Source organism: Triturus cristatus, chromosome 7 (assembly GCF_964204655.1).
Source record: "Triturus cristatus chromosome 7, aTriCri1.1, whole genome shotgun sequence".
NCBI lineage: Eukaryota > Metazoa > Chordata > Amphibia > Caudata > Salamandridae > Triturus > Triturus cristatus.
Genome location: NC_140590.1, coordinates 22,052,855 through 22,080,454, shown reverse-complemented (window position 1 = coordinate 22,080,454; position 27,600 = coordinate 22,052,855). Strand labels below are relative to the sequence as shown.

Below are 27,600 nucleotides of genomic sequence, written 5' to 3'. Positions count from 1 at the left end.
GGAAATGGGGCGATAGTTCTTCACATCCCCCCGATCACCTTTCTTGAAGATAGGAATGATAATTGATTTCTCCCAAGTTGGGGGCACCCCAAAGCAGACTGCAGCATTAAAAACTTTAACCAGCATAGGACCCCATACCTCTGGCACTAACTTATAAACGTCGATGGGCACCCCATCGGGGCCCTGGGTCTTTCCACCTTTGCTAGCACCAATGCTACCTAAAACCTCCGTGATACTAATATCCAAGGGTACTATGGGCCAGCAATCATTTTGAATGGCCAAAGCATTATCTGAATCAAAAATAATAGAAAAAGGGGAAATCCATGTATCCATACTAACCATTGAGGTTAGTTCCAGAACCTTCTCATCTTTTAAAAAAGGGCAATTAACCGTAGCCCAGAATAATGTACAATCTTTCCGTTCGGCGGCCTGTGTCAATTTATCCCAGGCCTCGTGTTGTAATTCTATCTTCCTGCGCTTAACTGTATTCTTATAGTTTAATCTAAGCTGAGACACCTGGTCCCTAGCTCTAGGTTTTGTTGCCAGCGCGTCTTTAAGCTCTTTGAGAGCACGAGTGCAAGCACAATTAAACCAACCCCTTTGTTGTTTAGACTTACACTCAGTTGATTTAGTAAATTTTCGGTCTATGATGGAATTATTTCGGATAAAATGTTGAACAAGATCGGCAGTGACGTCAGCCTGCTCAAGAATCGCAGTGATTTCCGGTAAGCAGCTATTGATAATAGAATTGGACGTCATAACCGCTTTGTCACCATTCCATCTTAACCTTATACCATTGGGTCTATGTGGTTCAATATTATCTATAATCTCCAGTATAAGTACAGGTTTTTTATTCCACAAAACAACCTCTACAACAATACAGTTATGGTCGCTAAGCACAATATCCACGACCTTAGGTGCCAAACTCCATGGGACAAGACTAGACGATATACTAATAAAATCAATGACAGTATTTGCCCCCTTCCCTGTAAATGTCGGGATACTTTCTGCTTGATCATTCTTTTCGGTAACCAATATTTCCATATCAAGGGCCGCTAAGAGATGGTTCAGAGAATCCCCATACTTATTGTGAGGAAAATGAACGTCCACATCCCCAAAGCGGTTGGTAATCCCACACAAACAATGATTAGAGAGGGGACAAACTACAGTATTAAAATCCCCCGCCAAAATAAATTCGAAAACAACATTAGAGCCCTCGAAAATATCATCTAGTGCACTTCTCAGTGCATCTACCACCAGGTGCCTAGTGCTGTCAAATATATTATTATAAAAATTGATTAAAAGAATGTTTCTTCCATCCTTCTCACATAGCCATAAAATCTGAGCATGGGCCCCCACTAGAACATGCTTTTTAACCAAAATGGGGATTTTGATGGAAATCAAAACCAGAAGCCCTCCCTTAGCTCTGCCAGAGATGGATGCCATAGCAGGCAACTGATAGGAAACAAAGCCATTGTATCCCGAAAACTTTTTACACCATGTTTCTTGGAAACAACAAATGTCAAAAAGATTAATAAACTCTGACCACCCCAGGCTATCTTCTTTAGATGCTAGGCCAGCAACATTCCAGCTGACAAGAAAGCTGCTCATAGGCCCAGAGGATGTTTCAATGCCTTCAACCTGGGAAAATATGCTTAAACTCAAACTGTGGTTGTCAGTTGCAGGAACCGCTCCTTTAGCCCCCTCAACATCGCCTGCAACGCCAATTAACGGGCAAAAGTCAGGAGGGATACTAACATTACCTAGCGGCCCGGAGGTGATTCCTTCGGACACTGCACCACAAAATACTACTCCATCTTCACAGGGCGCCACATCAGAAACCAGTCAATCGTTACAATCCAAACCGCTCAGGCATTGAAACCGATTGGATGTAACCACCTCAAACCCGCTGGGCACACTATGGGCACTGCCACTACCCCTTTTCAAAACATTAGATGGTTTATTAATTACATGTTGATAGAAAAAACCCAACGGTCTGAGTGAAATTCCCTGATCGTTCAAGGGTCGAGATGTGGCTCTGAGCAGAGTAGTAGTAGCTAATTGGGGATTGTTAAAATTGACAATCACACAATCGCCATTAGTACTTTTGGAAGAATTCCCTATCCAGTTAGCTCTGGTAGTGGTTAAAATTTGATCAGACAGTGCTATTGGGTAACCACACTCTCGATTAAGCCAAGCCACCGTTTTATTCTTAAGGGACTCGTGAGTTTCTTGATTACTTCGAGACCCGGTGTCCAGAAGTGGTGGAACATTTGTTAAAACCACCACATATGGTGCACATTCCGGGGGTAAATTAGGCGTAGAGTAACCATAGCTTTTAGGCTTAACGGCGATGTTCCCTGGCTTATCCACTACCGTAGATTTTGGTGATGTGCTTTGGCCCACCGTTGAGTTAGATACATCTACAATATTAGGACTTAATCCCCCATTGGGAATCTTGGGAGTTTTTTATTCAAAAGTCTTAACCGTTGATAAGTCCTCTAAATTTACCTTTGTCCCTGAATGCGTATTCAAAAGACCACCCAGCCTTTTAATTTCCTCTGAAAGAGTATCAAGTCTATCCATTAGAGGCATAATAATTTTATCAAGCTTCGTATCTATTATGCTAATCAAAAGCTCTAACTGCTTGGGATCTAGTTTTACTTGGGTGTTATTAGTTTCTAAATCTAGACCACTAATGACACACTTAGTAGGGGGGTCCAATCTTTTTTTGTTATGGTGATTCCCCCCCCCCCGTTTTGGGATAGTTGACCTAGCAACACCCTTCCCTGATCTTAATACTCTCTGCACTTTCGGAGCCGGAGAGCATAAAGCTGATAGTACTTGAGGCGAATCTGGCGTGGTCAGGGTAGAGTCTGGTTCTTCATTGATAACCGTTGTTGAAAGAACAGGGCATTCAAGATTGCCACTACCATCCCCTGATAAGGTAGGGAATAAAGTGGGTGAATTGGGAGTGCTAAGTGGGGGGGCCGAAGTACACCCCCGACCCAAAGAAAGTCGACGCTCTTTGTTAATTTTGTCGACTACTTTCACAAGGTAATTATCAAGGGTGGCTATATTAGAACGTCCATTTTCTTTGTTAGCTGTAGACATGATTGGCTCACTAAATATACAAACAAATCTATAAAAAAAAAATAATAATATACAGCAATAAAAAAGCCTTAAGCTGGATCTACCAGAGTTCCTTATTCAAAGTTAAAATACAAATACACGACAATGAACGATCCTTATTTGAGACTACAACCTGGTAGGTAAATACACTATAACCCAGGTGTGTGTAGTCGATAACTTTCAAAAATCACTGAAACAGAGTGTAACCCAGCCCAGCCTCGGACGGCCACAGACGGCCCGCCCTTTGCCCAGGCTTAGCCCGGCATCGCCCGCGCGCGTCCCGCGACGCGGAGGAAGCTTCTCCTTTTTGTGCGCCTCCGGGCGCGAAGGTATGCGGAAGTCAGGTGGTGGTGGCGCTAAGCACGCTGGGAGCTGTAGTCTCCCCCGACTGCGGCCGTGAACTCCGTCGGCGGCAGGGGAGACCAACAGCGTAGGCGACCCAGGAACAACTGCCAAAGTCCAGGTAGGTAGGTGCAGGCACCCCGTCTCCGCTCGCTAATGCCCCCGCTCCACCGAGGGAGCCTCTCCTTTTTGTGCGCCTCCGGGCGCGAAGGTAGGCGGAAGTCAGGTGGTGGTGGCGCTAAGCACGCTGGGAGCTGTAGTCTCCCCCGACTGCGGCTGTGAACTCCGTCGGCAGCAGGGGAGACCAACAGCGTAGGCGACCCAGGAACAACTGCCAAAGTCCAGGTAGGTAGGTGCAGGCACCCCGTCTCCGCTCGCTAATGCCCCCCTGGTCCAGTTCAATAAATGCAGTATTTCTTTATGACATCTTATTGATGATCCTTGAGTGGTTATGAACACAAGTCTCTTTAAGAAATAAAAAATGAATTCTAATCTGTTTATTCACACAGACGGAAAAAAGTCCAGCATTCTATACAGATAACGTCTCTGCAAGACCGCTTTATGTAGAGCTTGGAGGGAAGGACGAGATCCACATTTTTCCTATCAGGAAAGGAATTCGAGACGTCCTCACGTAGCCAAAAAAGGTTTGCGGGCGTTCTTAGGAAAACAAGGAATGGTAGCGAGCCGTTAATTCACGCGTCTTGGCGTTACACAAAAAGATGCCGGAGTCAGGTAAACTACGGACGGCTGGGACCCAAATATCAGCGCGTACAGATAGACTCCTCATGGTAGTCTGAAGTCATGCACTGCTGATGGCTGACCATGCATCAGTACAGATAGACTCCTCATGGCAGTCTGACATCATTCACTGCTGATGGCAGACCTTGCATCAGTACAGTTAGAATCTTTGTGGCAGTCTGACGTCTTGCACTCCTGATGGCAGACCTCGCTTCAGTACAGATATACTCCACATGGCAGTCTGACGTCTTGCACTGCTGATGGCAGACCTTGTATCAGTACAGATAGACTTCTCATGGCAGTCTGACATCATGCACTGCTGATGACAGACCTTGCATCAGTGAAGATAGACTTGGCGTGGCAGTCTGACGTCATACACTGCTGATGACAGACTTTGCGTCAGTACAGATAGACTCGGCATGGCAGTCTGACATCATTCACTGCTAATGGCAGACCATGGATCAGTACAATTAGAATCTTTATGGCAGTCTGACGTCTTGCACTGCTGATGGCAGACCTTGCAATAGTACAGATAGAGTCCGTGCGGCAGTCTGACGTCTTGCACTGCTGATGGCAGACCTTGCATTTGCACAGATGGACTCGGCGTGGCAGTCTGACGTCATGCACTGCCGATGGCAGAGGTTGTATCAGTACAGATAGACTCCGCACGGCAGTCTGATGTCATGCACTGCTGATGGCAGACATTGCATCAGTACAGATAGATTCAGCGTGGCGGTCTGATGTCGTGCACTGCTGATGACAGACCTTCCATCAGTACAGTTAGACTCGGCGTGGCAGTCTGATGTCATGCACTGCTGATGGCAGACCATGCATCAGTACAGATAGATTCAGCGTGGCCGTCTGATGTCATGCACTGCTGATGGCAGACCTTGCATCAGTACAGATAGACTAGGCGTGGCCGTCTGATGTCGTGCACTGCTGATGGCAGAAGTTGCATCAGTACAGTTAGACCCGGCGTGGCAGTCTGACGTCATGCACTGCTGATGACAGACCTTGCATCAGTGCAGATAGACTCGGCGTGGCAGTCTGACGTCATGCACTGCTGATGACAGACTTTGCATCAGTACAGATAGACTCCTCATGGCAGTCTGACATCTTGCACTGCTGATGACAGACCTTGCATCAGTGCAGATAGACTCGGCGTGGCAGTCTGACGTCATGCACTGCTGATGACAGACTTTGCATCAGTACAGATAGACTCCTCATGGCAGTCTGACATCTTGCACTGCTGATGACAGACCTTGCATCAGTGCAGATAGACTCGGCGTGGCAGTCTGACGTCATGCACTGCTGATGACAGACTTTGCATCAGTACAGATAGACTCCTCATGGCAGTCTGACATCTTGCACTGCTGATGACAGACCTTGCATCCGTGCAGATAGACTCGGCATGGCAGTCTGACATCATTCACTGCTGATGACAGACCTTGCATCAGTGAAGATAGACTTGGCGTGGCAGTCAGACGTCATACACTGCTGATGACAGACCTTGCATTTGCACAGATGGACTCGGCGTGGCAGTCTGACATCATTCACTGCTAATGGCAGACCATGGATCAGTACAATTAGAATCTTTATGGCAGTCTGACATCTTGCACTGCTGATGGCAGACGTTGCATCAGTACAGATAGAGTCCGTGCGGCAGTCTGACGTCATGCACTGCTGATGGCAGACCTTGCATTTGCACAGATAGACTCCGCACGGCAGTCTGATGTCATGCACTGCTGATGGCAGACATTGCATCAGTACAGATAGATTCAGCGTGGCCGTCTGATGTCGTGCACGGCTGATGACAGACCTTCCATCAGTACAGTTAGACTCGGCGTGGCAGTCTGATGTCATGCACTGCTGATGGCAGACCTTGCATCAGTACAGATAGATTCAGCGTGGCCGTCTGATGTCGTGCACTGCTGATGACAGACCTTCCATCAGTACAGATAGACTAGGCGTGGCCGTCTGATGTCGTGCACTGCTGATGCCAGAGCTTGCATCAGTACAGATAGACACGGCGTGGCAGTCTGACGTCATGCACTGCTGATGACAGACCTTGCATCAGTACAGATAGACTCGGCGTGGCCGTCTGACGTCATACACTGCTGATGGCAGACCTTGCATCAGTACAGATAGACTCGGCGTGGCAGTCTGACGTCATGCACTGCTGATGACAGACCTTGCATCAGTACAGATAGACTCGGCGTGGCCGTCTGACGTCATACACTGCTGATGGCAGACCTTGCATCAGTACAGATAGACTCGGCGTGGCAGTCTGACGTCATGCACTGCTGATGACAGACCTTCCATCAGTACAGATAGACTCGGCGTGGCCGTCTGACGTCATGCACTGCTGATGACAGAGCTTGCATCAGTACAGAGAGACTCAGCGTGGCAGTCTGACGTCATGCACTGCTGATGACAGACCTTCCATCAGTACAGATAGACTCGGCGTGGCCGTCTGAAGTCATGCACTGCTGATGACAGACCTTGCATCAATTCAGATAGACTCGGCGTGGCAGGCCTGACCGGAAACAACATGTCTGACCTTTGGTGCGGTCCCAGGTCCAGACGCGCTGTTCTGCTCAGAGCTGCGTCTAGATGCCTCATGAGGGCCTCTTTCAAGAATACCATGATAAGCTCTATTTTACTAAGCTTATGTTTACCTCTTGCCTTGCTTCAGGCCTCCTGTAGAGCTTCATCTGTAACAGAAAGTGTCCAGTTTTTACCAGCACCCGGAAACTGCTGTGTTTATCATGGCTGCCCGCTGCCTAAGGTGACATATTTTAACACTTTTGTCCTTCACTACATGACACTTTACTCAAAGTTAAACAAGTGGGGCGATCTGACCTACATTTTGCCATAATAATCTAGTCTGGTAGTATTTAAACCCCTGGATTTGACCATTGATTGGGAGGATTATTGCCAGGGGTCCGGCCAGACTGACGGCCCAGGACCCTCAGTCTGAGAGCGGGTAAGTCCACGAGCTGCGCTGAAGGTGTCTCTGACCGAGCACACATGTTTGCATCTCCAGCTCAGCTCCGATAAGGGACAGCTGAAGTAGTTGTCAGTGGATGAGCTAGACCTACTGCCTCCCGGGGCGGACACTAAGACGTTTGCCGCCCGGTGCAGGTAAGAGCGGGGGCAGGGGGTGGTGTGGGTGGCAGCCGACGTATGACTTGTTCTCAGGGGTGGGGGACTGGTAGTAGTCGACAGACATGACTTGCTCATTTCCGGTGCCGCAAAATACAGTGCTGCCTGGTGCGAACCAGCCCCCCCCCCACCCCAGCTACGGCACTGGTAGTTGTTTAAAGGTAAGCATGCGATCCCTCTAGAGAAACTCATAAGGCAATGTCCGCTATTTAATGCTGTAGCTACAATTACATTCAGTGTTTGGAAACAGGCTTAGGGTGTCAGGATGCCGGGAACAATTCACTAAAATGCTAGAAATGTTTGTCTGTTTTCGCTGATCATAACCTGTTGAACCACTTTTGTTTTCTTATTCTGTGTAATAACTCTTCATATTCTACACAATGGACTTAGAATTTAAAAATGAACATGTTAATCTCCGTGACCCTTATTCTGAGTTCCATCTTTTTGAGTTTGTTGTTCACAACAGAAAGATGGATTGGATTGCCAGTGTCTTTCTGAAACTCGTACAGGAATGATCATAATCTGAAAACACTGTGGGCCATATGTATGGTCCGGTTTGCATTGCTCATGCGCCACGCAACGTGATGCGAGAGCAACGCAAACCGTAAATCATATTTTTTGAGCCACGCAAAGTCACTTTGAGGGGCTCCAAAAATATGGAATAACAACGCGGAGCACATAGCTGTGTCGCTTGACTCTGCCCTGTGTAGGCACTCAAAGGGGCATTGTATTCCCACACAACTCTCATGGCTTTTGACGCATTCCCAGATTTACAAGTCCATGTGAACCAGGGAATGAGCCAAAAAGGTACGTCTACCCAGGGGAGGCGTAACAAGGAGAAATATCTTTATTTCTCCTCGTTCCTTCCTCTTTCTATGTGTGCTGAATTCCACTTGACTCAATGTAAGGGATGTGTGCTCGGATCCAGTGTGGCTTAGGAAGCTCTGTGTTGCACAGTACCTTGGAGGAAGTTGTGTTTCTGCAAGAAGAGTTCAGAAGGCTGGAGGACTTACAGAGGATGACATCACTCGGGACTCTCGGTGAAGTGGAGAGGTGCTCCCCTTCACCGAGACACCTGCAGACTGCTGGGGAGGACCTTACACCGGGATGGAAGTGAGAGGCACAGTGAGGAAGATCCTAAGGGCTGCTGAGTCATGAGATTCAAGACACTCTTACATATCCAGTGAGGTTCTGGTTGGAGTGTGATAAGGAAGCTTTTTCCACAACCTGATGAGGCTCGCAGGTTTCTCAACAAATTTTCCTGGAAAGACGAAAGCTACTCTGGTGGCCAGTTCAGCAGGGGTGTCCGTGAGAAGCGAAGGGCGTGGACTAGTGGTTGGCTCCTTGGAACAGTAGGTCACTCTCTTATTCTGATGCTTTCTGTCCCTGGATTTTCTCTCGTTTATGGCATTGATCACCCTATTTTCTGATCTTTCCTGTAGGAAATGTTTGATATGATTGCTGTGGCTCATCTACGTGACGTTTCTGGGAATTACTCTGTAATAAAAGGCGTAATACTAATATTTGAATCTGCCTCACTTTAGACATTTGCAATTTGATTCTAGCAAGGGCTAGGCTTCAAAGAAAGAACAAGAATAACCTTTTGTGTTGCACAAATGCAACACTAGTAGAGGTGATTAAGATGTCTATGGGCATTGATCATTCCGCAGAATCCGTACATGTAATTTCTAGGGGAAAGTAATGGAACTGAACGTATGAGTGCCAATGGTCCTTGCGAAGTGTATGATAAGACCTCTAGAAATATTAACACTTTTTTACCAGGTGCCTGCTGCTACTGATGGAGATCTAGAAGCCATGTAGGCAACAACGTTAACTGTTCAGCATTTGGAAAACGTGTAGTAAGTATCGGTAGATGGGGGGTTTTATGCATGTTTGTAAAAGTACTAGTAATGCAATGAAAACTAGTATCCAAAGCGAGAATGTTCAAGAAGTAACAGAGGCAAATGCAAGTGTAATCTTAACTGTACAAGTGGAAGGAGGAAAATGAAGTTTAGCCAAAAAGAAAGGTCTATTTTGCAATCTGAGTGTAAGAAATGTTGGGCCCGATTCACAGAACAAACTTAAGACAAAATCCTAAACTTAGTACCATTTTGGTATTCACAGAATGCACTTACTACTTCTGGTATTCACAGAATGAACTTACTACTTTTGCGATTCACAGAATAAACTTACTACTTTTGCTATTCACAGAATGGATTTACGACTACTAACTTTACGTCCGCACTCGGGCCGGAAATTCCAGCCCGGAGGCGGAGCTTCCGGCCCGGAGGCGGAGCTTCCGGCCCAGAGGTGGAGATTTTGGCCATGGCTTAATCTCCGCCACTGGCCGGAATCCCCACCTCTGGGCCGGAAGCTCCGCCTCCGGCCTGGAAGCCCCGCCTCCGGGCCGGAAGCTCCGCCTCCGGGCCGGAATTTCCGGCCCGAGTGCGGACGTAAAGTTAGTAGTCGTAAATCCATTCTGTGAATAGCAAAAGTAGTAAGTTTATTCTGTGAATCGCAAAAGTAGTAAGTTCATTCTGTGAATACCAGAAGTAGTAAGTGCATTCTGTGAATACCAAAATGGTACTAAGTTTAGGATTTTGTCTTAAATTTGTTCTGTGAATCGGGCCCCTAGACATGAAAATTGTGACTGATTCCAGTTTGCAACTTATCATGTTAGATGTTTCCAATTTTAAAAATGTATGGGATACTAAGATTTTATGTAAATCTGACATTCAAGCTGTTGCATATGTGTTGTAACTTTAAGCATGCAGAATGCTAATCTCACTTCCCTATGTGGAGGCGCTTTAGTGCTCCATGGGCAGACAGTTATCTGCTGACTGGAGAGGCTGTGCCATACTCAATCAATCAATCAATCAAGAAATTTGTATAGCGCGCTACTCACCCGGAGGGTCTCAAGGCGCTTGGGGGGGGGGAGGTCTGCTACTGCTCGAACAGCCAGGTCTTGAGTTGCTTCCTGAAGGAGAGGTGGTCTTGGGTCAGACGAAGGTGGATGGGGAGGGAGTTTCACGTCTTGGCTGCCAGGTAGGAGAAGGATCTTCCTCCCATGGTGGCTTTTCGGATGCGTGGAACGGCGGCGAGGGCGTGGCTGGTCGATCGTAGCTGACGGGTGGGAGTGTAGAAGGTCAGGCGGTTGTTGAGGTACCTGGGGCCCAGGTCGTGGATGGCCTTGTGTGCGTGGGTGAGGAGTCGGAACGTGATTCTCTTGCTGACGGGGAGCCAGTGGAGGTCTCTCAGGTGTCCGGAGATGTGGCTTTGTCGGGGGATGTCCAGGATGAGTCGTGCGGAGGCGTTCTGGATGCGTTGGAGTCTTTTCTGAAGTGTGGTTGTGGTTCCGGTGTAGAGGGTGTTCCCGTAGTCCAGTCGGCTGGTGACGAGGGCCTGGGTGACCGTCTTCCTGGTTTCGGTGGGGATCCAACGGAAGATCTTACGGAGCATGCGTAGGATGTTGAAACATGATGATGAGACGGCGTTGACTTGTCTGGTCATCGAGAGTGAGGAGTCCAGGATGAATCCCAGGTTGCGTGCGTGGTCCGTTGGTTTGGGTGCGCTGCCAAGGGCCGAGGGCCACCATGAGTCGTCCCATGCAGAGGGTGAAGATCCGAGGATGAGGACTTCCGTCTTGTCTGAGTTCAGTTTCAGGCGGCTGTTCATCATCCATTCGGCTACGTTTTTCATCCCTTCATGTAGGTTGGTTCTGGCGGTGGCTGGGTCGTTGGTGAGGGAGAGGATCAGCTGGGTGTCGGCGGCGTAGGAGATGATGTTGAGGTTGTGTTGGCGTGCGATGGCCGCGAGGGGGCTCATGTAGACGTTGAAGAGGGTGGGGCTGAGTGATGATCCTTGTGGTACGCCGCAGATGACTTCGGTGGCCTCGGATCTGAACGGGGGGAGGCGGACTCTCTGGGTTCTTCCTGCGAGGAACGAGATGATCCATTCTAGAGCCTTCTCTTGGATTCCGATGTTGCTGAGGCGCTGCACTAGGGTGCGGTGGCAGACAGTGTCGAACGCTGCGGAGAGGTCCAGGAGGATGAGGGCCGCTGTTTCCCCGTTGTCGAGCAGGGCTCGGATGTAGTCAGTGGCTGCAATGAGGGCGGTCTCGGTGCTGTGGTTGGCTCGGAAGCTGGACTGCGAGTGGTCGAGGGATCCGTTCGTCTCGAGGAAGGCGGCTAGCTGTCTATTGACGGTCTTCTCGATGACTTTGGCAGGAAACGGGAGGAGCGAGATGGGGCGGTAGTTCTTGAGGTCGGTGGGGTCTGCTGATGGCTTCTTCAGGAGGGCACTGAGTTCGGCATGCTTCCAGCTCTCCGGGAAGGTGGCGGTGTTGAAGGAGCAGTTGATGATGTCCCGGAGTTGGGGTGCGATGGCGGAGTCTGCCTTGTTGAAGACGTGGTGGGGGCATGGGTCGGTTGGTGATCCGGAGTGGACGGTGTTCATCGTGTGGATGGTGTCTTTGGTGCTGACTGGGGTCCAGGCGCGGAGGGTGGTGGTGGGAGGCGTTGGTTCGGTGGTTGGGTGCGTGGTCTGTGCGCCGAAGCTGTTGTGTATGTTGGCGATCTTGCTGTGGAAGAACGAGGCGAGCGAGTCGCAGAGTTCTTGCGAGGGGGTGATGTCGTTGGTTCCGGCGCTGGGGTTGGAGAGCTCTTTGACGATGCTGAAGAGTTCCTTGCTGTTGTGTGCGTTGTTGTCTAGTCATTCCTTGAATGCTGTCTTCTTGGTGGTGTGGATCAGCTGGTGGTGTTTGTGGGTGGCGTGCTTGAGGGCAGTCATGTTGTCTGTAGTCGGGTCTTTGCGCCAGGCTTTCTCGAGGGTACGGCAGTTCTTCTTGGAGTTCTTGAGATCGTCATTGAACCAGGAGACTTTCTTGCTGCCGGGTCTGCTGGGATGGTTTTTCAGGGGTGCCAGGTCGTTGGCGCAGTTGGTGATCCACTGTGTGAGGTTGTTGGCTGCCTGGTTGGGGTTTGTTGAGCTGGCGGGAGGATTCTGGTTCAGGGATGTGGTGAGCTGGTCGGTGGTGATCTTGTTCCAGCTCCTGCGGGGAACCTGTTGCGGGTGGTGGTGAGTCATGGTCCTTCTGAAGCTGAAGTGGACGCAGCTGTGGTCTGTCCAGTGGAGTCCGGTGGAGTAGCCGAAGGAGACGTACTTGCTGGAGGAGAAGACTGGGTCAAGCGTGTGGCTGGCGTAGTGGGTGGGGGTGTTCACCAGTTGCTTGAGTCCAAGGTTGGCGAGGTTGTCCAGCAGGGTGGTGGTGTTGTTGTAGTTGTTGTTCTCCAGGTGGAAGTTGAGGTCCCCTAGGAGGATGTAGTCAGCGGAGGAGAGGGCGTGTGGGCTAATGAAGTCTGCGATGTCTTCGCTGAATTGCGTGCGAGGTCCTGGGGGTCTGTAGATGAGGGTGCCTCTGAGGGTGGTCTTGGGGTCGGTGTAGATCTGGAAGTGAAGATGTTCGGCGGCTGTGAGGGTGTCCTCGGAGCTGGTCGTGATGCGGATGGTGTTCTTGTGGACGATGGCGATGCCTCCTCCTGTCTGGTTGACGCGGTCCCTCCGGGTGATCTTGTATCCGTCCGGGATGGCGATGGCGATGTCGGGCGCAGAGGAGGCATTCATCCAGGTTCCAGTGAGGAAGGCGACGTCTGGAGATGAGGTGTCGAGGAGGTTCCAGAGTTCCACGCCGTGCCTGTGGACAGAGCGGGTGTTGAGCAGGATGCAGTTCAGGTGGTTGCTGCTGGTGCTCGGCTTGGCGGGTGTGGGTCCGGATGCAGGGGAACTTGCAGGATTGGCAGGTGAAGGGTCCGTGGGTGCGTCCCGGGGTGGCTCGGTAGCAGCCGGGGGTCCGGCCGGTGTTGAGTGCGTTGAGGGTGGCGGCGGCGTAAGTCCGGCGGGTGGGGTGGCTTCTGCGGGGGCCAGGGGACCATCATGGACCAAGGCTACTTATAACTCAACGTGTAGTCTCCAGTGTCATCACTACACAACTGGTGATGAGATCCAGCCAAGGGATCCAGGTGACCCAGCAGGTGCGAGGACCCACTGCAGCTCCTGATCCTGAAGTTTTGCCTCTGAGGATCGGGGTGGCCCAGAAACATGATGGGTGGTGAGGTCAGTCGCCACTCTGGTGTGCGATTGCCCGAGACAAATAAATTCACCCACTATGACAATGTTTAAGCTAGTTTTTGTTATATTGCAGCGCAGCCGCCAGTGTGTGAGGTCTGCTTCATTTGAAACTACACAACAGACCACCACGTGAGACATTGACTTCCCCTGCCGGGGACATCTTAAGGAGGCAGGAGCAACTAGGCGAGAGACGAGTGTGGACAGAATAATAATCTGGTATGGTAATTCTACTTGCAAGAGGACGCAGAAACACACAAAGTCACAAGCACCAGCATCTACCAGAAAATGGGCACTATGGTGCATGAAAGGTGTGCTCTCTACTTCTAAAACAGTGTTTTTGCAAAATTTAACTTTTCCTTTGTGAATTTTGGTTGGCCGACTAATGCACCCACTGTAGGAGCCTATGATTGAACTCATGATCACAGATTCAAATCCCAGTGCATCTTCTTCTGAGGTCGATAAAATGCGTACCATTGAGTTGGTTAACAATACAAATCTGTTATTCATTGTGAAGATACCCTTTGACAGTGCTTTATTTGTAATCTTGTTAATGTAAAAAATAAACTGCCAGGGATCATGTCAAGAGGCCACTGCAGCCTCCACCACACAGAATGATGGGGGAAGTTTTCAGTGGCATGAACAATGACCGGTCCTTGCCAGCTCTCCTTGGTACCAGTCATCTGACTGATGCACGGCATCTCCTGCCTGGGGAAAGCCTCAGCGGACAGACAGTGCAGCCTCAGCTCAGTGCCGCTTAGCTCTCAGCCCTCCAGGCCTCCAGGTTCCTATGCCCTTGGGCTCCAGGACCTCTCGCCATTTTCCCACCGTTCGCACCACCGTGGTGCCCACTCCCCGCTCTTCCACCTCCCCTGCACCCCTCTCTCTCTCCCAGGAACTACTTAATGAAGGCCGCAGCGCAGCTTCTTAGAGCAGGTCCTTGCCAGCTCTCCTTGGTGCCAGTCACCTGACTTCTGCAAGGCCTCTCCTGCCTGGAGAAAGCCTCAGCAGACAGACATCAGCCTCAGCACAGCTTCACTCAGACCCCAGCCCTCCAGGCCTCCAGGTTCCCTTGCCCTTAGACTCCAGGACCTCTTGCCATTTTTCCACTGTTCCCACCACCGTGGTTCCCGCTTCCCACTCTCCCGCCTCCCCTGTGCTCTTCCCAGGACCTACTTAATGAAGGTAGCTGTGTGCCGCTCAGCTGCCACGTGCAATGGGTGCTCTGCTGGCAGGCTGAAGGTGTGCCAAAGGCAAGCCAGTCAATGCCCGCCCTTCCCCGGACCCCGCCCAGCACCACAAACCCTGGCCCCCCCAGATCCCCACAGGTACTCCGCTGCTGATCTCCATACCCTAGACAACAGATGCAACAACAACTGCTTCATCTCCTATCTCCCCTTCACAGCAAGTCCGTTCTCCTGTCTCCACTGCCGCTTCACCTCCTCTTCAGGCCCGACAACCTCTGTGAGATACAGCAAGTCCGTTCTCCTGTCTCCACTGCCACTTCACCTCCTCTCCAGGCCCGACAACCTCTGTGAGACACAGCAAGTCAGTTCTCCTGTCTCCACTGCCGCCTCACCTCCTCTCCAGGCCCGACAACCTCTGTGACATCCCACACTCTGCTGTTCACATCGGCGAAAACACCACCAGATCAACTTAGATGCATCCTCTTTAACGCCAGATCTCCATGCAAACGCGCCACCAAAATCTCGGACACCATCTCCACCCTCATCTCCACCCCAGCCTTCATTACAGAGATATGTCTCACCCCAGCATCGCTCCCTGACATTGCCATGGCAACACTTATTAGCTACAAGATGGAACACCGCAACCGCACCAACTGACATGGAGGCGGCATTGACATCATACACAGGGAATCAATCACCTGCACCATCACCGACAAAAATATCATGCCAATCATGGAACTTGTGAACTTCCAGGTCCACACCAACAACAGCACCACCATCAAAGGCACCCTTGTGTACAGACCACCTTGACCACGTATCGGACTCAGCGACACCATCAATGAATTTGTCACCCTGCACGCCATCAATTTGAACATTGTGTCCTCCTGGGATGCCTCAACTTTCACCTGGACAACAGCACTGACACCAACTTCACTGACCTCCTGGAAAGACTGGACAACATTGGCATCAGGAAGCTAGTCATTGACCACACGCACAAAGCAGGACACACACTTGACCCCATCTTCATGTCCAGAAACAGAGTCAAAGATAGCCACACCCCGAAACTCATGTGGTTGGACCACTTCATCGTACACTTCACTGTCACCGGCCTTGCCCACACTGTCTCCAACCGACACAGTGCTCCCTTCTGCAGCTGGTCCAAGGTCACACATGAACTTGTGCCCTCACCACTACACAACCCAAAGACACCACCAACGTGGATCAAGCGGTGCAGAACTTCAACGACTGGATCATCATTGCCGCCGAGTTGCCCCCACCAAACCAACCAAAATCGACAGACCTTCCAAACAAGCCAGCTGGTACACCCCAGAACTCAGCACGTCAAAATGCAAATGCAAGCAACTAGAAAGAAGATGGTGCATTAGCAGGAACGGGAGATGAAAGTGATCCTAGGTTGTCCTAACAAACCTATGATTACTTTCATCTCCCTTTCTGCTTTCCGTGATCTGTCTTCTCCGCTCCTTTCTCTCTCTCCCCCTTTGTATCGAGCAGACGACTAGTTGCACTACTCGACTGGAACAGTGCCCCCTTTTTTTATTAAAACGGTTCACGTTAGGAGCACAGGCACTGGACCTAAACTGGCTCCTGGTCCCCCCTCTTTGGATTGATGCATTAACAGGAACCACACTGACAGAGCCACCTTCAAATCAGCCCTCAACAACTACCACCAACAGATCAAAGCACCAAAATTGAGGACCTGGCCCACCGGATTGACACCAGCACCAACCAAGCTGAGGAACTCTTCACCATCGTCAGAGAGTTCACCTGCCCATCATCCACCGAAAACTCCATCCCATCATCACAAGAACTCTGCAACACCCTCGCCGATCACTTCCACAACAAGATAGCGACCATCTATAAAAACTCAGTCCCCAACCCTCAGTCCTCTTCAGACTCTGATTGACCACCATCGCTGACTACCCGCTCCTACCCCCATGAACTCTTCAACCTTGAAAGAGACGTGATCAGACGCCAACTGACCACCACCCTCAACACTTCGTTAACCACTGCCACCTTTCCCAATGCCTGGAGACCTGCCGAGGTCAGACCCCTCCTCAAGAAACCCTTAGCAGACCCAAACAAACTCCAGAACTCCTGTCCCATCTCACTGCTTCTCTTCCCTGCCAAAGTCCTAGAGAAGGCCATCAACCTCCAACTCACTGAGCACCTGGAGAGAAACAACCTACTGGGCCCTTCCCAATCAGGATTCAGAACCAACCACAGAAAACAAGACAGCTATGATAGCCGCAACAGACAACATCCACATCCTACTCAACAGAGGAGAATCAGCTGCCCTGATCCTGCTTAAGCTTTCCGCAGCCTTTGACATGGTCTCCCACCAAAAACTCATTGATTGCCTTCCCACAGATTGGTATAGAGATGACACTCTAAAATGGATGACATCCTTTCTTACGGGATGCACCCAGAAAATCTGACTCCCCCCTTCACATAGTCAAGCACAACATCTGCTGCTTTCTTCCAAGGCTCATCCCTCCACCATACCCTCTTCAAAGCCTACATGACATCACTCGCAGACATTGTCAGATTTCATGACATCAATATCATCTCCTACATTGATGACACACAACTCGTCCTATTGCTCTCAGCAGATCTCACCTCGACAAAGACAAACTTCCACAACTGTATGAAGAACATTGCAGCCTGGATGAAGGAAAACTGCCTCAAGCTCTACAAAGACAAGACAGAAGTCCTCATCTTCGGCAAAATCAATGCCCTCTGGAACGACTCCTGGTCGGTGGCAGAACTGGGACCCACCACCACGCTCAAAGACCACGCCCACAGCCTCGGCACCATCCAGGACAGCAAATTCTCCATGAAATGTCAGGTCATTGCTATCTCCTTAGCCTACTTCCACACTCTCAGCATGCTCTGCAAAATCTTCAAGTGGCTCCCATCAACACCAGGAAGACGGTAACGCTGGCCCTCAACACCAGCAGACTGGACTACGGTAATATATATGCAGGCACCACCACCGAACTCCAGATGATCCAGAACAGAGCCATGCTAATTTTCAACCTGCCCAAGAGAACCCACATAACCCAGCACCTGAAGGACCTCCACTGGCTCCCGGTCCAGAAGAGATGCCAGTTCAAACTCCTGACACACACCTACAAAGCCCTTTCTGACCAAGGATCCGCCTACAGAAACCTCCGTCTGCACTTCGAACTACCCTTCAGGAACCTCCACTCTGCACACCTCGCCCTCACACAGATACCGCTCATACGCCTCTGCTGCATCAAAGGATGCTCCTTCTCCCACCTCGCTGCCAAAACTTGGAACCCCCTCCCCTCCACACTTCGCCCTCACTGACTCACTTCAGGAAGGGGCTCAAGACTTGGCTCTTTGATTGAAACCTACAGCAAGCAGCTGAACACCCTTGCGGGTGACAAGCTGTGCTTTATAAATTCTGCTTGATTGAATTTAATTTACTTTCAAGATCACACCTTGACTTTTGGGGAAATGATTGATAATCACAGCATTGCCCTCAAACAAGCTTTGGATAGGATTGTTGAAGCAGGTCTTACTTTTATAAAAATGCTCATTTTTGCTGAGCATTCAACACGTACATTGTTAGTTTGCAGAGTTAAGCCAAAAAAAAAGATTTAATGAAGCAATAAGATTGACTCCTACTCCCAAAGATAAGGCTCAACTGAGGTCTTTACTAGATGTCACTGAGTATTACGCTACGTTTGTAAAGAATTTTGCTAAAAAAACTTAGCATTGGAAAAAACTTTTGAAGAAACGATGCCGCTTTGTTTAGGTTAAATGTCAGCAAGATTGTTTTGAGAATATAAAACAAGAGATCTGCTCAGCCACCATTTTGACTCCCTTTGACATAAAACTTAGATTGAGTGTTTCTCTTGATGTGAGTGCTTTAGGGGTGGGAGCTGTATTATCACAAGTTCACCAGAAAGCACAGAAAGCCTTAGCCTTTGCCTCCTACTCATTCAGCAATCATGAAAGGAAGAACTCAGTGATTGAGAGAGAAGCATTGGCTGCGGCGAAGGCTGCGGAAAACTGTAGAACGTATTTGCACTCAGACTCCACGCCATCATTGGAGATACTTTTGAGTGTAGGAGCAGGCAAATGTTCTGCACGATTAGCATGTGTAGCTCCTCGCCTTCAAGATACCAGTATAATGTTGAACATAAACCAGGTTGGACGAATGCTCAGGCTGAAGGTGTGTTGTGTTTGCTATTACTTACTTTATTTAAATAAAGAGGGAGGTCGCAAATGTGGGTGATGTAACTGAAAGGAGTCACAGAGCTATATCTGAAGGTGAATGGCCTCACAGTATGACAGAAGAAGTCCTTTTGCAGAGGGTGTTGTTGTAGATTTGAAGTTAAAGAGAGAGTTCTCTTCTAGTTTCTGTCCAATTATTAAAGTCTTGAATGAATTATGTGATAGGCGGGGGAAGTCATTTTGAGAGATAACTTGTTCCTCCTGAAAGTCTGAGGCTGAAACTGTTCATTTAGGTCAAATGTTATCTGAGAAAAGGTTGAGAGAGAATTTTCAGGGGCCTGCTATGAACAATGATGTTACTAAGTGGGTTGAGAGGTGTGCGGATTGCAAGGAGGGAGAGAAGAGGTTGAAAGTAAGTAAACAATTGGTTATGGAAGAAATGTTGGATCCAGGCAAAACCTGTCATAGTGTGTACTTGGAGTTTATTGAACCTATTGGAAGGGTTTCTGGAGTGTTGACATTACCTTGGCCTTGGTGCATGTGTATTTTAAATGGTTAGTGGTATAATTTCTCCATGAAATCACTACACATTTAACTATTAAGATACCAGAAGAAATTTTAAAGAAAGAGGGTCATCCTACAAAAGTAATCACAGACAATGGTATACAAATATCATCAGAGGAAATGAAAACATTTTTTACGTTTTGTAGGATTATGCATTCACGCACATCGCTGTATAATCCCCAAGCCAATGGTAGAGGAGAGAGGTACAACTGCATGGTGAACAGATTTCTTCAGATGGCACTCTGATCTAGTTTGAAGAAGTCTTGCACAATGGTGAATAGTGTTACAAGTAAAATTTCCTTTGATGTGATGAAAGGCAGGAAAGACAATACCTAGATGTTGCCAGCATGGATAGAAGAGTTGCAGTTTGAGGAAAAGGTTGAATATGAAGAGGGAAATCGTGCTAGTAAAGGTAAGATGGATGACTGTTAAATGGAGATCAGGTGGTACTGTCAAAGTGTTGAGGTCTTTATGGAATTAAAAATTAAAGAGGTGTAGTGTAGTTCCTATTTCCCTAATAGGCTCTGCGCATTGGAATAATATACCCTATAGATTTGGCATAGGACTGAGGTCAGTATGCCCCTATTGAGTACTTTAAACTTACTTTGTGCCAGCTAACTCAGAGGACACTAGAAACTCCTTGCAAACAAGAAGGGAGTAGTTTCTGGCATCCGCATAAACATGAGAACTTTGTTTCCCTTTAGGATCAGAACAGTCTCAGAATCGTGGAAACAACAGATAACAGTTTCACTGAGCTAATCGTGCATGCTTAGTTTCTTCAGAGTTACACAGAAAGAATAGACGGGCGCTTCAATAAAAGGATTTATTGAACAGTCTTGTTTCTCATGTAAGAGATATGACCTGTTACAATCGTAATATGCGAGATATATTATGTACAGCGTAAGCAGTAGAAAGAAATAATACTGCGCTAGCATTATCTTTTAGCTATGACACATATATTCATATACAAAAATAACATAAGCTAAAAATGTGAGCACTCATAAGATGCTTCTCTAACTAGTTCTACCCCAGTGTACCTAACCTAAGTGTAGTACAAGAAGTAGGTGATGCATTCTATAGTTTGGTATGCCAAGTTTGGTATGCCAAGAGTCACTCTAGGTTCTAGTCAGCTCCATACCTTGAGAATGAGAGAGGTGGGAATCTCTTTCCAGGTCTCAAACTTTAACACCCCGCGAAGGGAGTCAGAACACTGGAAGCTGGATTCTCTGCGAGCAACGATAACAGGGTCTCTTGTCAGTGCGTCAGGCTGGGACATGGGCTCCTCTAAAGTCGAGGTCTCCTCCTACTTGCTTGGGCAAGTGAAGGTATATTTATACCTAGTCGGTGCCTTGGAATGTTAGCATTAACATACAATCGGGCAGAGGAAGACGTCAGGAACGAACCCTTAAGGAATAACGGTTCACGTATAATAAATGAGTTCATGGAGAAATCAATAATCCTGTGCTAGGGGAACTCCCAAGGGCTTAAGGGTCCGGTTTCTAAGAACTCGTTGTGACGTTGGGGTGGACGGATGTAGGTGACCATGCCTGTATTTGGATAGCATGGCTAATGCCTAAATAAGGACTGGGATCTTATGCCTATATAAGGGCAATACATATACGGACACCTAAAGCGGAATACAAGACCCACTCCACTTTCGAGTGAACGATAATACTAAATGCTAAACATTAAATACTAAACATTAAACTAAGTACCACATGGTGCAAAAACAATTTGCAAAAGCATACTAAAAGAAGTTTAAAAAGCTTTTGCTAAAACATGTAATGCAAAGGTATTGTACGTCTTGAAGCAGTTTTTCATTCTTAGCAAATATCAGAAATAAATGCAATATGAATGAATAGAAATATATACATATGACGATATGGTTAACAATTATTCAAAAACCAAAGCCATTTCATAACATGGTACTAAATGAAATAGTGGTAAAGAAGGTGACAATGTGTCCCTGGAAGTATTCAAAGAAGTCCGTTCTATATGAATAGTTCTACTGTAAGCAGATTGAATTGCCATGTATTTTCAAATTTAGAAAAAAAGTCAATTTTAGGAAGAATTCCAAGTTTTGTTCTGTTTTGAAAATATGCTGGCACATGCATCAAGCTAGGATTTTGTGAGTCCTTAATTGCGAATATTAAGGATTCGCAATTAAGGACTTGCAAAATCCTATGCATGTAGGAATCGCTATAGTCATAGCAATTCCTACACATTTCTTATTTACGACCCGCAAATTGTGAGTCGCAAATAAGGAATAGCTTGCCATTCATTCCTATGGTCCTACAGGCCAATAGGAATGAATGGGAAATTGCAAGCGCAATTTGCGAGTACCAATAGGTACTCGCAAATTGCGAATGCAATTTCAGGGTGCAAGGGTGTCAAAAGGACACCCTGTTGCAGCCCTGGAATTGACCTGTGCACATATGTTGCACACACACATAACCTAAGGGCATGTGTGTGCGCAACATGAAACTTTGAAAAATGCTCAAAAGTGCATTTTTCAAAGGTTTTGCAAATTACCATGAAGTTCAACTTCATGGTAATTTGCACCCCTTATTAGCAAAATCGCTAATTTTATTACTTTACTGCATTGCATTTAAGGAATCTCAATTTGCGATTCCTTAAATACAATCGTAATTGAAGTGATCACAATTTAGAGATTACTTAAATTGTGATTTTTGCATTTGGGATGATGCATCCCAAATGCAAAAATACCAGTCGCAAAGGGGCAGATTCTGAGAATCTACCTGCTTGCAACAGGTTTTTCTTTTGATGCATTTGCCTGATGGAGGCCAAATTCATAGCTTCCCCGGTACACTGTGAGCCGAATCAAAGTCGGTGTAAGGGTCTGGTGTAAACATGAACTCATCTACTCTTGTATACAAAAGATTGTCTACCGATGTCGGTGACAGTTGGAACACCTCGTTTAGAAGGTTAACTGCACAGAGATGTGAAGCATCACCTTCAGCATGGGATGCCGCAGAAATGTTCGCGTCCGTTGTTACCTGTGTGCCTGTTGATCCATCTTAAACCTCAGCAGCAGCAGGAAGCGTCTGTGAGATCTCAACAAATGCCGTCATCAGGATTGGTAGCCTCTGGGGACCTATAAGGGAAAGACCCCCCCTGAAATTACTTAAGGTCCAAGAGAAGGGGGGAAGACAAAGGAAAAACAGTAGAAACCTCTATCAAGACCTATATTACTTTTAAAGAGACCTATTCAGGTTCTATCCTGCCAACAAGAGATCTATGGTTGAAAACACATAAAATACAAAATAATTTTTACAGTCATTTTATTTTTTCAATTTTTTAATTCATCTTCAATAGTAACATCAGATACTTTATACACAATAGACATATATTACATATAGTCCACAAACAGATATATTATTCAAAATTGTAAACAACCCCACCACTCTAAACACAAAAATATTCTCATCATACTCACTACTCCAAACATACATCAATCATCCTCATACTCTTAAAATAACAAAAAATTCAAAAACTGTGCAAGGTCCAACAAAATCAAATGGAGAGAAAACAAACACTTTAATGATTGTTTCTGATGGTACTAAATCTCCTGGGACCACTCCTCTGTGATGATGGGAGTTTTAAGGTCTTGGCCTACGTGCGTTTTGGTGGAGAACCACCTTCCTCAGGACCAGCAATAAGAGGGATTTGAAACCCTTAAAATGAAGGGGGGTTATCTGCAGGAAATTAAATACATTAATTTAGTATTGGCAGGGAAAATAAATATATATTTAATGGTGCGTTTGACTTCATATAACCCAGATGAATCACCAGTTCACATTAGTCGTATCACCAGTAAGATATTACACACCCAGCGTGTATTTAAAAATGAAACAAGTGTGTTTAGAATATAAAAGAAACCTTCACCTTGTGTAAAGGAATAGAATTTAGTCATAAGAGATCTCAAAAATAGTAGAAAGCTAATATTTTATAATTAAATGTGTAGACTACCTGAAATAAAACAACAGGTTGTCTCAAATATGCATTCTAGTCATCTTGATAGTATCAGGAATACTCGTATATATCCAGTTCCCGATTTTGCCAGTCTGTTTCTAAATATGAAGGCAATTAATTAGTAAAGAAGATCTAATTTAGATTCATAGTATGTTTAGGCTAAAGATCACGGGGACATGCTTACCCTATTTGTATGAGTAGTGAATTATAATTCCAAATCTACAATTGGCAGAAATGGCAAATTATGTCAATTTCCAATAAGATAACCTGGTGGTCTGTATGTAGAGCGATTCAATCTCATAACAGCTAGACGAAAAGAAGAGAAAACAACTTGTAGATTCATTTAATGTTTGTAATGGGAGCTCTAGAAGGAAATGAGTATTTGGGAAAATAGTGTGGACCTCTATTATACCTTCATGTATCGAGTAATTAGAACATCAAATTTAGATATACAAAATTTAAGAAAGTTCCAGACAGACCTATTCTAATCGCAGCCAAAGTCGGCATCATCTATGCAAACAGCAGAACCGCTCTGATAGTATACGAGGTTAAAACTGATTCGAGAGATGGGGGTGGATTGACAACAGAGTATCATAATTGTAGGGCAATGTTTTATTGACCCCCACAACCGATGGTAACACGAATGCAGGCTGTCTTATTTGGGGAGATAAACAACTAAAACTATTGTTCAGCAATCTTTTTGCAAACATTAGACCGGCCGCAACAGCCGAAAGACATATAAGGCACTACAATGAGGTTATCTGGAAACAGCGATACAACCGCTACGTGCAATCCAGACTCAAAAATAACCAAGGGCGTCTTAGAAAATGTAAGTGTCTCTGGGGACAACACAGAGCATGGTCCGTTATCTGGTCCAGCAGAGTATCGATATCCATTGGCATGACTGATGGGAGTGTTAGACAGATGTCTAACACGCATTCTTCACCGCAAAGCAGGCAGCGTAGAACAGGTAAGATGCAATATTGCCAGATTGGTCTAAATGACAGAAACCATGTTTCATTAAGTTCCAGTAGACGAGGTATGCCCAAAATGTATCAAAGCTAGCCAAAGCAGAAAGAAAAATATTCCAGAAATAATCCATAGTTCAATACATGGTGAAACCAGATAAGTCTCTTTCAGATATTGAAAAAAGACTTGTTCTTGTTGTTTGAAAGTTTTTAGGGCTGGCGTAGTTTCAGGCTCACTTGGATCCTCAGAAAATGTATTAAAGTTAATGAAGTAGCCAGAAGCAGTTCGGTCAATTGTTTGAATTGCATCAGGATTTGTCGAAATCGCTGGAAACAGTTGATCACGTGTTACGTTGGTGTAGACTGGTGTATCTGGACGAACTGTTACTTGGGTTTCAAGAGGGATGAGTTCCATAGCATTGTTGCTTAGTCCTTCATCTCTTACTGCTGAATTCTCGATGGTTATGAGTATTTCAGTTTGAACCTCTCGGATAGTAGCGAGAGGAGTGTGTCTGTTACGAGGTCGAAGTCCACGAGGCCTACTATTTAGTATCGGCCACATAGTGTGGTTTGATGAGGTCGATTGACACAAATCTTTTCTCTTTTTTTCCAGCAAGGGGCGGCAGAAGTACTGTTCTTGTTCCGTGGACGGCTAGGACAGGTACTGGTTGTCTGTAAGAAGGTCCAAATTCCTTCTTGTCCGCAATCTTCTCTCTGACTAGATCCCCAACTTTCGGGATCCAGACAGGCCTTACTGGGACTGCCGGTTTTGCCCCAGTGGTGGTTGGCTTCAGGAGCACATTGCTTTGTTTCGATCTTAGTTCATTTAGATCCTGTAAAACAGCCAAACGATATTTGATATCAAAGGGTTTATTTTCCACCACTGTGCCTGTACATTTGAGATCAGGAACCCACATTCTTGTACCAAATAGGACCTCATATGGAGTGACCCTCCCTAGAAAACTTCTTGACAAATTATTTAATGAGCGTTGGACCCCATAAAGATGTTTGACCCTCTTTTTATGCGCCCTGCGAGGCGGAAATGTGAGATGTTTTCATTGCTTTATGTTGAAATGCAATAAAAAAACAAAAATTAAAAAAAAGATGTTTGACCCACCCATCACCTGAACCTAATACTCTACCTGTTATAGACTGATTAATGTCCCGGTTTTTCCTTTCCACAACAGAATTTCCCTCAGGATGAAATGGAGAGGAGTACCGTAATGCTATGCCCAAACTGGCCATGTCTTCTTTGTAAGCCCGAGAGCTAAATGCACGGCCCTGGTCAGAATGTAGTGTGCCAATTGTGTATGTGCCGATAAAGACTCGCAAATCTTTTATAACAGTTCGAGCGTCAGCCGAGCGCTGAGGCCACATCCATAGGAACCTTGACTTAGTGTTTGTGGGAATGCATTTGTCATAAAGGACGTCTGCGCGTAGATAGTCTAATGCTGTCTAACAACGGTGTCTGTACTGGGCAGGCTACTTCGTAGTCTGGTGTCTGATGACGTTCTGCACTACGCTGTCTATTGCAGTCTCTGCAGTCATTGATGAAGATGTGAATCAGTGTATTCATTCCAGGCCACCAGTACATCTCTTTTAATATTAATGTGGTTTTAGAGATCTCCTGATGTGACAGACCCTCCCCAAAATGTGCTTCATAAATCAAAGCTGCTCTACGTTCCATGTTTGGAATTACCCTATCCCACACTCCAGGGATTCGAGCAAAAGGAACGTTGTTCGCATCAATTAAATAGGAGTACTTGAGTAGAAATTTCTTTGGGAACGCTGCACCACTGCCTTTGCTTGAAGCATTGACAGCCAACAATAGCTCACTGTCTATTCTCGTTTTTGAACGAGTGATCCCAGCTGCGGGAGTCGTCTGAACAGCCCCCTTAGCGGCTTCATCAGCCAATGAATTCCCCGCAACGTGAACGCCATCACGTTGATGACTCAGCGTGTGTATCACGTGAGCTTTTGGTAGTTTGTTTCTCAACTGAACTACTTGTTCCCAAAGAGTTTTATGCTTTATTGTGCTCCCTTTTGCATCTTTGAATCCGTTTTGAAGCCAATTCTGTAAATATTCATTATATGACTGAACACAGTAAAAGGAATCGCACACTATAAGTGAGGGGAATTCGCGATCTGTAATTTCAAGTGGCAGTTTGAATGCTTATAGTTCAGCTCGCTGAGCTGTACAATCTCCTAGAGATTGAGTTTGAGTGACCATTGGTCGGACGTTACCATCGCGCATGTGACCTTTAAGGATTGCGCAAGCTGCACTGTAAGCTTGCTTACTCCCTGTAGCGGGTTGTGCTGATCTGTCAGTATAAATTATTAATTTGTACTGATCGAGTGGCAGAATTTCAGTGGGCAGAGGACATTCATGTTCATATTGCAGGAACGCTTGTGTTTTTAAATCAGGATCAAAAACATTCAACATCTGTTGCAGCAAGAGAATTAACCCATTGTATCCATCTAGGATGTAAAGCTTTTGCATTTGGAATTCTAGCTTTTGGAACCGCCTCTAAGTCTGGTACTGGCTACAGTGGTTTGAACTGCTGTCAGTATTTGTTCTGTTGAAGTGAAGCGCATGTCTGCTTGTGTATACAAATGTGATTTGTATGCTATTGGTACTTTTTCACCCTCATTAAATGTTAAATAGCTGAATCTGCATTGCCCCTTAATTATTCGGATCACTAAATTGCGTTTATTTACGCGTGTTTGTAAGTGATTTGTTGCTAACATGTTAGCTTGGAGTGAACCAGGATGTCTGTGTGTTTCTGTGTCCAATGTTTTGTTTTTGATTAATTCATAGAGAGGTTTAACCCTTTCTGCGTAATTTAGAATGTAAGCTCTTCGAAAATTTAGTAAACCCAAGATTGATTGTACATTTTTCAGCGTTTTTGGAGGTTGGAGCAGCGCACACTTTTCTAAAAAGTTAGCTGCCAGGCTTTTGCCTTCACTTGAAAGCTCATATCCTAGGAAAAGGACATTGAGATGGGCAATTCTGGATTTTTTTAAAGTTGAATTTATAGCCCTCAGTGGCGAAGCCCAGTATAATGGTACTCACCCTCTTCAAGTGCCTATCTAGGTCATCGTCTGTCAGATAGATTTCATCGACATATGACAATGCCTCGTCATCATAAATTTGTAGTAACTCT

At 46.6% G+C, this 27,600-nt stretch overlaps 1 protein-coding gene across 5 annotated transcripts in view; it reads right to left on the bottom strand.

The window, feature by feature from the left end:
- The window catches only part of LOC146808711 (cell adhesion molecule CEACAM6-like), a 344,246-nt gene that overhangs the window by 168,733 nt on the left and 147,913 nt on the right, over positions 1 to 27,600 (bottom strand). For all 5 annotated transcript variants that reach the window (XM_085615521.1, XM_085615524.1, XM_085615520.1 and 2 more), the window contains exon 3: positions 22,493 to 22,590. The gene's annotated coding sequence lies outside the window, so the exon portion shown is untranslated. The remainder of the gene's footprint in view (positions 1 to 22,492; positions 22,591 to 27,600) is intronic.